The following is a 13744-nucleotide window of genomic DNA, read 5'->3' on the forward strand; positions in this document are numbered from 1 at the left end:
ATCATCACCATAGCCATCACCAACGCTCCTCTCATCGGGAGGGGACCAATCTCCATCAACATCTTCACCAGCACCATCTCCTCTCAAACCCTAGTTCATCTCTTGTATCCAATTCTTGTCTCTAAGTCTGGGATTGATACCTGTAGGTTGCTAATAGTGTTGATTACTCCTTGTAGTTGATGCTAGTTGGTTTATTTGGTGGAAGATCATATGTTCAGATCCTATATGCATATTAATACCCCTCTGATTATGAACATGAATATGCTTTGTGAGTAGAGTTACATTTGTTCCCGAGGACATGGGAGAAGTCTTGCTATTAGTAGTCATGTGAATTTGGTATTCGTTCAATATTTTGATGAGATGTATGTTGTCTCTCCTCTAGTGGTGTTGTGTGAACGTCGACTACATGACACTTTGTAATGCCCCGAGACCATTACGCCAGATGTCCTGCAGTTATTCGCTGTCTTTGCCATGTCTTTTGCTTGCGTGTTTCTTTCATCATGTCATCATGTGCATTGCATCATCATGTTTTTGAAACTTGCATTCGTCCGGGTTCCCCCAGCTCTCTCCGTTGTCCGTTCTGAGCCCGTCCACACTCGCACACGCCCGCGGCATGTCCGAAATATTATTTATAAGTGGCCGAAAAATGTTCTCGGAATGGGTTGAAAGTTGGCATGCAGTGTTGTTTTGTTGTCAGTAGGTCGCCTGCCAAGTTTCATCGCATTCGGAGCTCGTTTGATAGCCCAACCGTTAAACTATAGCGGCAGTATACCCGGTCTTTTCGTCGGACGTTTTCGGTCTCCGAAAACCTTGCCGGGCTGCATTTCCGTATCTGTCCTCTCAGCCCAACCCGCTCTCCACAGCCCACCTCGGTCTACCTAACCCCCCCCTCTGGATCGGGTCCATCGGATCGCAATCGAAGGCTCCGAAAACCTCCCCTAGACCCAAAACCCTAGCAATTTTGCTATATATGGACACCCTCCTTCCAAAATTGGCATCCTCTAGTCTCCACCTACCTCTAGCCGCCACCCACCTCCATTTCCGTGCCGGCCAAACCCATCTCCGCCACTTGGCACTGCCGCTAGTGCCCCCGCAGCCAACCACGTTGCGCCACCTCACCTCTCAGCCACCTTCCAGCCAACCCCAGCGCGCCACGCGTTCCCCCTGTGCCCCACTTCACCGTGGCCCGCGGAGCCCGCCGCTGGCCCGCACTGGGCCAGATCTGGGCCTGGACAAGCCCATCTCCGCCCGAACGCCACCGTTCCTCCCTCGTGCAAGCCTGCGCCTCCTCCCGCTCGACCCCAAGCTGGATCGGAGGAGCGCCGCCATCGCCCCTCCCGCTGGCGAGCCTACGCCGACGAGCCTCCTGCCGGTGACCAGCAGGTCACGTTGCGCTCGCCTCTACCTTTCTTCTCCTTCCTCCTATCTCTCTCTCTCTGACATGCACTCTCTCAGCCAACTTGGACAGGGTCTTCATGGAACTCGCCGCCTCGCGTCGGTGTGCACTGCCGGACGCCGCCACCACCGAAAACGGACACCTCACGCCCGGATTCGTGCCTCTCCACCCGGATGTGCTCCATCCCACTGGACCCTGCCTTCCCTCGCCATCCCACCGCCGCCATGACCTCCTGCTCACCTGGAGCAGAGGAGGAGGTCGAGTGAGCCCCTCTGACGGGCCACCTCCCACGCCCCAGCCCAGATCCGCCAGCCCAAGAGGCCCATGGGTGAGCAGCACCCCCTCCAGCCCTTTGGTCCTATTGGGCCAGTTCAACTTTCAGCCCGTTGATGATTTTTTTCCTGCCTGCATATTTATCTATATTCCAAAGAAGACCTGTTTTGCAGAAAAGTCCCTCAAAATCATGCATATCATAACTCACCAATCGTGCATTGGATGTAAATAAGTTATATATGAAACTTGACTAGAATTTCATCTAGTTTAATAATATCCAACTTTCAATCATGTTTGACATGTTTATTTTGCTGTTTGATTAAATTTGCTCTAATAACATGCTAAAATGATTTATTTCATAACTAAATAACCGTAGCTCCAAATTTAATAAACTTTATATGTAAATGGGGTAGAAAAATTCCTAGTTTAACATGGTGGCATTGCTTTGCATGTTTAACAACTCTAAAATTGTGTATAGAGCAGAACAGTACCAAATCTAATATATGCTCATGGGGATTTTCCGGAATTGTTGTTTGTTGTTTCCGGCCTCATTTAAACTTGACTAGGTAATTAGTTTATGTATGCTTCACCTCTTCCCATGCTAACCAACATTTAATATTGTTGAGTACATAAACGAGATCGAACTAAATAACTTGAATGTGGTGTTTCGTCAATATGCAACCCGTTGCATATTGAGCTCCACTTAACTTGTAGTTTTGCTTGTGCACTTTGCCATGCCATGTATGATTAAACCGGACATGCATCATACTTGGTTGTGCATCATGCCATGTTTATGTGATGTTTGTTTACTATGTTGTTTGCTTATTTCGGGTATTGCCTCTTCGGGTTAGTTCCGATAACGTCGCGTTTGTGAGGATCCGTTCGACTACGTGTGTTTGTCTTCTTCATGGACTCGTTCTTCTTCCTTGCGGGATCTCAGGCAAGATGACCATACCCTCGAAATCACTTCTATCTTTGCTTGCTAGTTGCTCGCTCTATTGCTATGCCGCGATACCTACCACTTGCTTTATCATGCCTCCCATATTGCCATGTCAAGCCTCTAACCCACCTTTCCTAGCAAACCGTTGTTTGGCTATGTTACCGCTTTGCTCAGCCCCTCTTATAGCGTTACTAGTTGCAGGTGAAGATGAAGTTTGTTCCATGTTTGGAACATGGATATGTTGGGATATCACAATATCTCTTATTTATATTAATGCATCTATATACTTGGTAAAGGGTGGAAGGCTCGGCCTTATGCCTCGTGTTTTGTTCCACTCTTGCCACCCTAGTTTCCGTCATACCAGTGTTATGTTCCTTGATTTTGCTTTCCTTACACGGTTGGGTGTTATGGGGACCCCTTGACAGTTTGCTTTGAATAAAACTCCTCCAGCAAGGCCCAACCTTGGTTTTACCATTTGCCTCACCACCACCTACTTTTCCCTTGGGAGTCGCTCTCCCGAGGGTCATCTTTATTTTAAGCCCCCCGGGGCCAGTGCTTTTCTAAGTGTTGGTCCGAACTAGAGTCCTTTGCAGAGCCAACTTAGGGAAACTTGAGGGCTGGTTTTAGTTGTACAGAGCGCTCATCTGGTGTTGCCTTGAGAACGAGATATCTGCAGCTCCTATCAGGCTGTCGGCACATCGGGCGGTCTTGTTGGTCTTGTTTTACCATTGTCGAAATGTCTTGTAACCGGGATTCCGAGACTGATCGGGTCTTCTCGGGAGAAGGAATATCCTTCGTTGACCGTGAGAGCTTGTGATGGGCAGATGGGAATTTATTAATATCCGGTTGTAGAGAACTTGACACTTAACTTAATTAAAATGCATCAACCGCGTGTGTAGCCGTGATGGTCTCTTCTTGGCAGAGTACGGGAAGTGAACATGGTTCTTGTGTTATGCTTGAACGTAAGTAGTTTCAGGATCACTTCTTGATCACTTCTAGTTCACGACCGTGCTTTGCTTCTCTTCTCGCTCTTATTTGCTTATGTTAGCCACCATATATGCTAGTGCTTGCTGCAGCTCCACCTCACTACATTTTCCTACCCATTAAGCTAAAATAGTCTTGATCGCGAGGGTGTGAGATTGCTGAGTCCCCGTGACTCACATATTACTTCCAAAACCAGTTGCAGGTGCCGATGATACCAGTGCCGGTGACGCAGCTGAGCTCAAGTGGGAGCTCAATGAAGATCGTGTTCGTTGTGTTGTTTCGTTTCCAGTTGTTCAGTAGTGGAGCGCAGTCGGGGCGATCGGGGATCTAGCATTAGGGGCGGTCTTCTTTTATTTTGGTTCCGTAGTCAGACCTTGATTGTATTTTGGATGATGTAATGCTATATTTATGTATTGTGTGAAGTGGCGATTGTAAGCCAACTCTTTATCCCTTTCATATCAGTACATGGGATGTGTAAAGATTACCCCTCTTGCGACATGCCTACTATGCGGTTGTGCCTCTAAGTCGTGCTCCGACACGTGGGAGATATAGCCGCATCGTGGGTGTTACAAGTTGGTATCAGAGCCTTCCCCGACTTAGGAGCTCCCTACTTGATCGAATCGCTGACGTTGTTGAGCCTAGAAGGAAATGTTTTGAGTCTTTTAGGATTATATATAGAAGAGAGTAGGATTCTTTTTACTCCTCAGTCCCTTCGTCGCTCTGGTGAGGCCTCCTGACGTAGAAGTTTTGACTTTTCTCGTCTCAAATTTCACGATTTTTTTAGGATCACGCGGGTATCTTGGAATCGTTCCGATGGTTTTGTGACGAAAACATTGTTCTTGGTGCCTCCTGACATTTAGGGGTTGTGGCAGTGTCCCAGGGAGTTGAGCTCCCAGGTGTTGTCATCACAATTTTATCATTGTAGTTCTGGAATACCTGAGTTCGCCGACATCGAAAATCTCTTTTATGCAGTTGTTGGTGAGGTAACCTCGACGCCACCCAGTACTGGGGCGGGAGTTAGGGAGTATTGCCATAACTCGTATAACGGATGCTTTTCGAAGGTTGAGGTAAATGATTTCCGAAGGTTTCTTGGTTATGTGTTGAAGGATGGATACAGTTGGATGTAGGTCTTTCTAGTTTTGGGTGAGATATTATGCTTCCCCTGTATCCCCAACACCAGAAAGTTTTGGGAGTTTATAAGTGGGAATTAAAGTAGCTCATAGGATATCTTTCCGACAGATGTATGATATGAAATTGGGGTTCAACGTCTAGTGGTCCGACTATCCACAGTTGGTTTTACAGTGGTCTCGTTGTGTCCTAAAGAGTCCTTGGCTATGCTGACTCGAGGACGCTTCGTATGTCATGTGCACTGCCTTGTACATGATGGTGGTGTATGATCGAGCCCGTGTGGGCCCCACCATGAAAACTTGAGACAAAATCTCTATCATATGTTTGTTCCGGGTTATTTGGCAAGCCAATCCTTTGTTTTTGTTTTTGGTTGTGGTATTCGAGTTGCTTCGAAGTCAAATGTTGATTCCATACCTTTCCTAAGCGGTGTTCTCATGCTCCTATGTGAATACTAATCCTGCATGATAATAGAGATTGTCATGTCAATCCTTTTCAACCGGTGTGTTTCTCTTCAAGTGGATCCGATCATTTCTACATTCGCGAGATCAATTCTCAGTTCTTCTCAACGGTGCTCATTTCATCCATCCCAAGCTGCCTTTGTTTTCCCGCCCTCCCACCCTTTTCCTTCAAGGATTCGGATTTGTTAATCAACTATCATGTTATTGATGAGAAGTCTCTCCATTCTTTCCGCCAATGTTCTTACCCGGCAGTTTCTCATGAAGATGCTCTACAAGTTCATCATTCCTCGTTTCTTTTTCTTCTCCAGTGGATCCAACTTAAGCTTTCAGTGTTTATCATATTCTTTCCTCATTTCAAATGTTTTCTCATGCCGGTGCACCTCTTCATCATCCATTTCTCGTTATTCAATTGTTCCGGAGTGTTGAAGATATCTAGAAGATTCGTGTTTCCACTCTGCATTTGTTCTAGCTCTTTCGAGGATGTTATCTCACTCAAGCCATTTAGTTCAACCGGTGCAATCTCTCTTTCAAGCAATCGTTCAACGATGTATCTTTTGAGTGGGCCTTAACCCACAGGTCTTTTCCCAGGATCTTACCTGACTCTTCTAATTTTCCCAGAGTTACTCTCAAATTCTTCCCCAAGTTTGACGTAAGAATGAATTATCATCAGTCATATGTTTTTTCTCCAAGATCTATCAAATTATTTTCACCGTTGGCTCAACCTTTCTATTCGTCATCCCGGAGTATCTCAACAATTTATGGTGGTGTTTCTCATCGCCATTCTCATCATTTGAAGACCAAAGAAGAAGTGTTTTCTCTAAACCTTGGTCCGTTCTCTCAAAGATTCGTGGTTCTAGGTTGATGCCATCCTCTCATATTGTTTTGATTGTGAGAATTCTTTTCAACCATCCGGAGCAATTCAGGAGTCTTTTCAATTTGATTCTCTAGGGCCCATCATCTCAGAATTATGCATTCCAGCTTTCAGCTATTGTTCCCCAAATCTTACCGGTGCATCATTCAAGTATTCTCTAATCAGCTTGTGATCTCTTCGTTCACTTGTATCTAAATACTCTCAAGTATCTTCATTCATTTTCCAATTCTACCCGGTGATTTTTGCCTTTGCTACTCTCATTTTCAATTCTTACGGTGGTTCGTTCAAGAGTTATCTTCCTATTTTCTCATATCAATTCATTCATTGTTTCAATCCTACCGGTGGATCATCGAAGGCCTCTTCAAGTTCGCGCAATATCTATCTTAATCCTTTTTTACGAGAATAAGTAGTATGCCAAATCCATTACTTGTCATCAATTAAATTGGGGAAGGATAAGCATAATGTAATTCTTATTCTTGTTTCATCCAAGCGATTAATTCCTTATTCCGGAGGTTCATCAAAATTCTCGGTTTCAACTGTTTCATCTTTTCTTATCCGGAGTTCCAAGCTTTCCGTTTATCTCGTCGTGAAGATCCATCTAAATTTTCGGAAGGCTTCACCTCGTGTTTTCAACTTCTCTTTCTTTCTATCATCCTTTTATTACCAGAGTTCTTTAGGGAGGCTACATGATGGTTCGTCAAGGATTCTTTTCACTCTTCAATTGTTCTTCAAGTTTTCTCTCGGAGTTAAGATCTGCCTAGCTATACTCAAAAATTAAACATGCTGCTCAACACATGTTTTGTTTTGAGGAGTTCAAGCATTCTTTATCTTGCATTTGGAAGTGCAATTCTTTCTACTATATCATTTGAGGTGGTGCTATGTCATTCTTCATAATTTGAGTTCATGTTTCATGATTCACATGTTGTCAAGAATGAGATATCTTAAATCCACCAATCTCTTCATTGGAGTTATCTTGGGTTATATTTCACCTAAAACCTTCCCTAAGGAATGTTGCTATTTATGGTGTTTACCGATGATCCAAGTTTCCTCCTATTCTCGCGATGAAAGATGTTTTCATCTCTCATCGCTCTCAAGCAAGCAATTGTTTTCGTTTGTGGCAGGTTTTCACCTCAAGTTTTTGAGATGTTTTCCATAAGCCCTCAACAAGCTTGTTCTTTTCGTTATGGATTTCCCAACAACTCCGTTCAATCCTTCTTTTTAAGGATGCTCTCTCAAATTCATTTGAGGTAGAACATGTTGTTTTCTTCTCCGTTCTTTTCTTTGCATTCTTTCATTTCTTCCAGAGGCATTGTGATGATGCTCTCTTAACTCATCATCTTGTATTGTGAAGATCATGTTCTTTTCTTTGCTTATCCATTCAACCGGAGTGTCGTGTTTTATTTTGAGCTCTCTCATCTTATCAAATTTTGCCTCCCTTCTCAATCGGAGTGTTGTCTGAAATCTTTCATACCCCTTGTGCCATTCTTTCAATAGTTCTGGAGGCAGCGTGTTGTTGATTTCATCAAGTATCCTCTCATCTTGTCAAGTTCTTGTTAATTCCTTCCATTTGCAGTTGGAGTGCTGCCCAAATTACATCATTCTTATTCCTTCTCTATCTTGTTTAACCAAAGTGTTGTGTCTATCATTCCTCTTCTAACCGGACTCCCATCCAAGTGCTTTCATTTTGCCAAGTTCATATTATTGCCTTACATTTCCAACCGGAGTGTTGTCGTAATTTATCTTTATCATTCCTTGTACATCTCATTTCATCCGGAGTGCTTGCATGTACTTCTTGTCCTTGGTGACACTTTTCTTATGTCTTTCAACCTACAAGGTTCTAGTAATGTTCCTTGTTCCTCTTTCCTAATGGAGTGTTTTCAACTTTGTTCATCTTTGTTGTATTCTTTCTTTCAATTTGTTCAACCTCGCAAGGTTCATTGGTTTCACTCATTTGTCAAAGAAGCAACTTAGTTTTACCTATTCTCTTCCTCTTCCGTTTTCCCTCCGATGCCGTCCTAGATCTCGGGACGAGATCCTCTTGTAGTGGTGGAGTGTTGTAACGCCCCGAGACCGTTGCGCCAGATGTCTTCCAGTTATTCGTTGTCTTTGCCATGTCTTTTGCTTGCGTGTTGCTTTCATCATGTCATCATATGCATTCCATCATCATGTTTTTGAAACTTGCATTCGTCCGGGTTCCCCCAGCTCTCTCCGTTGTCCGTTCTGAGCCCGTCCACACTCACACGCGCTTGCGGCATGTCCGAAATATTATTTTATAAGTGGCCAAAAAATGTTCTCGGAATGGGCTGAAAGTTGGCATGCAGTGTTGTTTTGTTGTCAGTAGGCCGCCTGCCAAGTTTCATCGCATTCGGAGCTCGTTTGATAGCCCAACCGTTAAACTATAGCGGCAGTATAGCCCGTCTTTTCGTCGGACATTTTTGGTGTCCGAAAACCTTGCCGGGCTGCATTTCCATCTCTCTCCTCTCAGCCCAACCCGCTCTCCACAGCCCACCTAGGTCTACCTAACCCCCCCTCTCGATCGGGTCCGTCGGATCACGATCGTCGGACGTTTTCGGTCTCTGAAAACCTTGCCGGGCTGCATTTCCGTCTCTCTCCTCTCAGCCCAACCCGCTCTCCACAGCCCACCTAGGTATACCTAACCCCCCTCTCGATCGAGTCCGTCGGATCGCGATCGGAGGCTCCGAAAACCTCCCCTAGACCCAAAACCCTAGCGATTTTGCTATATATGGACACCCTCCTTCCAAAATTGGCATCCTCTAGTCTCCACCTACCTCTAGCCGCCACCCACCTCCATTTCCGCGCCGGCCGAACCCATCTCCGCCACTTGGCACCGCCGCCAGCGCCCCCGCAGCCAACCACGTCGCGCCACCTCACCTCTCAGCCGCCTTCCAGCCAACCCCAGCGTGCCATGCGTTCCCCCCTGCGCCCCACTTCACCGCGGCCCGCGGGGCCCGCCGCTGGCCCGCGCCGGGCCAGATCTGGGCCTGGATGACCCCATCTCCGCCCGAACACCGCTGTTCATCCCTCGCACAAGCCTACGCCTCCTCCCGCTCGACCCCGAGCTGGATCGGAGGAGCGCCGCCATTGCCCCTCCCGCCGGCGAGCCGACATCGACAAGCCTCCTGCCGGTGACCAGCAGGTCACGTCGCGCTCGCCTCTACCTTTCTTCTCCTTCCTCCTATCTCTCTCTCTCTCTCTCTCTCTCTCTCTCTGACATGCACTCTCTCGGCCAACTTGGACAGGGTCTTCATGGAGCTCGCCGCCTCGCGCCTGCGTGAACTGCCGGATGCCGCCACCACCGAAAACGGACACCTCGCGCCCGGATCCGTGCCTCTCCACCCGGATCTGCTCCATCCCACCGGACCCCTGCCTCCCCTCGCCATCCCACCGCCGCCATGACCTCCTGCTCACCTGGAGCAAAGGAGAAGGTCGAGCGAGCCCCTCTCACGGGCCACCTCCCACGCTCCAGCCGAGATCCGCCGGCCCAAGAGGCCCATGGGTGAGCAGCACCCCCTCCAGCCCTTTGTGCCTATTGGGCCAGTTCAACTTTCGGCCCGTTGATGTTTTTTTCCTACCTGCGTATTTATCTATATTCCAGAGAAGACCCGTTTTGCCGAAAAGTCCCTCAACATCATGCATATCATAACTCACCAACCGTGCATTGGATGTAAATAAGTTATATATGAAACTTGACTAGAATTTCATCTAGTTTAATAATATCCAACTTTCAATCATGTTTGACATGTTTATTTTGCTGTTTGATTAAATTTGCTCTAATAACATGCTAAAATGATTTATTTCATAACTAAATAACCGTAGCTCCAAATTTAATAAACTTTATATGTAAATGGGGTAGAAAAATTCCTAGTTTAACATGGTGGCATTGCTTTGCATGTTTAACAACTCTAAAATTGTGTATAGGGCAGAACAGTACCAAATCTAATATATGCTCATGGGGATTTTCCGGAATTGTTGTTTGTTGTTTCCGGCCTCATTTAAACTTGACTCGGTAGTTAGTTTATGTATGCTTCACCTCTTGGCATGCTAACCAACATTTAATATTGTTGAGTACATAAACGAGATCGAACTAAATAACTTCAATGTGGTGTTTCGTCAATATGCAACCCGTTGCATATTGAGCTCCACTTAACTTGTAGTTTTGCTTGTGCACTTTGCCATGCCATGTATCATTAAACCGGACATGCATCATACTTGATTGTACATCATGCCATGTTTATGCCCTGTTTGTTTACTATGTTGTTTGCTTCTTTCTGGTGTTGCCTCTTTGGGTTAGTTCCGATAACGTCGCGTTTGTGAGGATCCGTTCGACTTCGTCCATTTGTCTTCTTCATGGACTCGTTCTTATTCCTTGCGGGATCTCAGGCAAGATGACCATACCCTCGAAATCACTTCTATCTTTGCTTGCTAGTTGCTCGCTCTATTGCTATGCCGCGATACCTACCACTTGCTTTATCATGCCTCCCATATTGCCATGTCAAGCCTCTAACCCACCTTTCCTAGCAAACCGTTGTTTGGCTATGTTACCGCTTTGCTCAGCCCCTCTTATAGCGTTACTAGTTGCAGGTGAAGATGAAGTTTGTTCCATGTTTGGAACATGGATATGTTGGGATATCACAATATCTCTTATTTATATTAATGCATCTATATACTTGGTAAAGTGTGGAGGGCTCGGCCTTATGCCTGATGTTTTGTTCCACTCTTGCCACCCTAGTTTCCGTCATACCGGTGTTATGTTCCTTGATTTTGCGTTCCTTACACGATTGGGTGTTATGGGGACCCCTTGACAGTTCGCTTTGAATAAAACTCCTCCAGCAAGGCCCAACCTTGGTTTTACCATTTGCCTCACCACCACCTACTTTTCCCTTGGGAGTCGCTCTCCCGAGGGTCATCTTTTTTTTAGCCCCCCCGGGCCAGTGCTTGTCTAAGTGTTGGTCCGAACTAGAGTCCTTTGCAGCGCCACCTTAGGGAAACTTGAGGGCTGGTTTTAGTTGTACGGAGCACTCATCCGGTGTTGCCCTGAGAACGAGATATGTGCAGCTCCTATCAGGATGTCAGCGCATCGGGCGGTCTTGCTGGTCTTGTTTTACCATTGTCGAAATGTCTTGTAACCGGGATTTCGAGACTGATCGGGTCTTCTCAGGAGAAGGAATATCCTTCGTTGACCGTGAGAGCTTGTGATGGGCTAAGTTGGGACACCCCTGCAGGGTTTGAACTTTTGAAAGTCGTGCCCGCGGTTATGGGCAGATGGGAATTTGTTAATATCCGGTTGTAGAGAACTTGACACTTAACTTAATTAAAATGCATCAACCGCGTGTGTAGCCGTGATGGTCTCCTCTCGGCGGAGTGTGGGAACTGAACACGGTTCTTGTGTTATGCCTGAACGTAAGTAGTTTCAGGATCACTTCTTGATCACTTCTAGTTCACGACCGTGCTTTGCTTATATTCTCGCTCTTATTTGTGTATGTTAGCCACCATATATGCTAGTGCTTGCTGCAGCTCCACCTCACTACCTTTTCCTACCCATTAAGCTAAAATAATCTGATCGCGAGGGTGTGAGATTGCTGAGTCCCTGTGACTCACAGATTACTTCCAAAACCAGTTGCAGGTGCCGATGATACCAGTGCCGGTGACGCAGCTGAGCTCAAGTGGGAGCTCGATGAAGATCATGTTCATTGTCTTGTTTCGTTTCCAGTTGTTCAGTAGTGGAGCCCAGTCGGGGCGATCGGGGATCTAGCATTAGGGGCGGTCTTCTTTTATTTTGGTTCCATAGTCAGACCTTGATTGTATTCTGGATGATGTAATGCTATATTTATGTATTGTGTGAAGTGGCGATTGTAAGTCAACTCTTTATCCCTTTCATTTCAGAACATGGGATGTGTAAATATTACCCCTCTTGCGACATGCCTACTCTGGGTTATGCCTCTAAGTCGTGCTCCGACACGTGGGAGATATAGCCACATTGTGGGTGTTACACACTTCACCATTATTTGGGCCTAGAGGAAGGCATTGGGAAGTAATAAGTAGATGATGGGTTGCTAGAGTGACAGAAGCTTAAACCCTAGTTTATGCATTGCTTCGTTAGGGGCTGATTTGGATCCATATGTTTCATGCTATGGTTAGGTTTACCTTAATACTTTTGTTGTAGTTGCGGATGCTTTCAATAGATGTTAATCATAAGTGGGATGCTTGTCCAAGTCAGGACAGTACCCAAGCAGCCGTCCACCCACATACCAAATTATCGAAGTACCAAACGCGAATCATATGAACGTGATGAAAACTAACTTGACGATAATTCCCATGTGTCCTTGGGAGCGCTTTTTGTTGGGGAACGTAGTAATTTCAAAAAATTTCCTACGCACACACAAGATCATGGTGATGCATAGCAACGAGAGGGGAGAGTGTTGTCTACGTACCCTCGTAGACCGGAAGCGGAAGCGTTAGCACAACGCGGTTGATGTAGTTGTACGTCTTCACGGCCCAACCGATCAAGCACCGAAACTACGGCACCTCCGAGTTCTAGGACACGTTCAGCTCGATGACGATCCCCGGACTCTGATCCAGCAAAGTGTCAGGGAAGAGTTCCGTCAACACGACGGCGTGGTGACGATCTTGATGTTCTACAGTCGCAGGGCTTTGCCTAAGCACCGCTACAATATTATCGAGGATTATGGTGGAGGGGGGCACCGCACACAGCTAAGAGAACGATCACGAAGATCAACTTGTGTGTCTAGAGGTGCCCCTGCCCCCGTATATAAAGGAGCAAGGGGGAGGCCAGCCGGCCCTTGGGACGCGCCAAGGAGGGGGAGTTCTCCTCCTAGTAGGAGTAGGACTCCCCTTTCCTAGTCCAACTAGGAAGAGAGAAGGGGGAAGGAAAGAGAGGGAGAGGGAGAGGGAACGAGGGGCCGCGCCCCCCTCCCCTAGTCCAATTCGGACTCCTCATGGGAGGGGGCGCGCCACCTCCTGGGCTGCTGCCCTCTCTCTCCCCTCAGGCCCACTAAGGCCCAATACTTCCCTGGGGGGGGGGGGTTCCGGTAACCCTTCCGGCACTCTGGTTTTCTCCGAAATCACCCGAATCACTTCCGGTGTGTCGGAGTAATGGGCCACGGGTAGGCTAACCCGAGCCCCAGAACCTTTCAAGACATCGGGGGCAGGCTGTGCCCCTCAAGACCCCAGGACGAAGAGCCGCCTTCTGAGAAGTAGGCGAGAAGGCGACCGACTGCCCACTCGCGGCTGAGTCCCGGGGACGACTTCAGGATAAGCCGACTCCTGACTGGCGACTTCCAGAGAAGCCGGCTTTGGGGAGTCGGCCCGCGAATCCAAATCCCATATCCTCATCGGGAGGGACAGGACCGGGGAGTGGCTACAGTAAAGCCCGCTCCCGCCCCTTACCAGGGGCAGGCATGGCTACAGCACGCCGTACCCGGGGAGATCTTCGTGCAGCGTGGCACTGTTGCCGTGCCGGCCCTGACATCAGCGTCGAAGGACCAAAACCTGCACCCACGACGGCTTGTCTGTACGACCCTGCGGCAGCAGGTCCCACCAGCAGGTGTGACCCATTGAGACAGCAAGTGCGCCACCAGTCGGCCCCCGAGAGTCGGCCAGACCCTCCCCCGGGGCCCATGCACCATTTATCAGATGTGACGGAGAGTGGCAAT

The sequence above is a fragment of the Triticum urartu genome, chromosome 7A (assembly GCF_056163025.1).
Source record: "Triticum urartu cultivar PI428250 chromosome 7A, HENAU_Tu73, whole genome shotgun sequence".
Taxonomy (NCBI): Eukaryota; Viridiplantae; Streptophyta; class Magnoliopsida; order Poales; family Poaceae; genus Triticum; species Triticum urartu.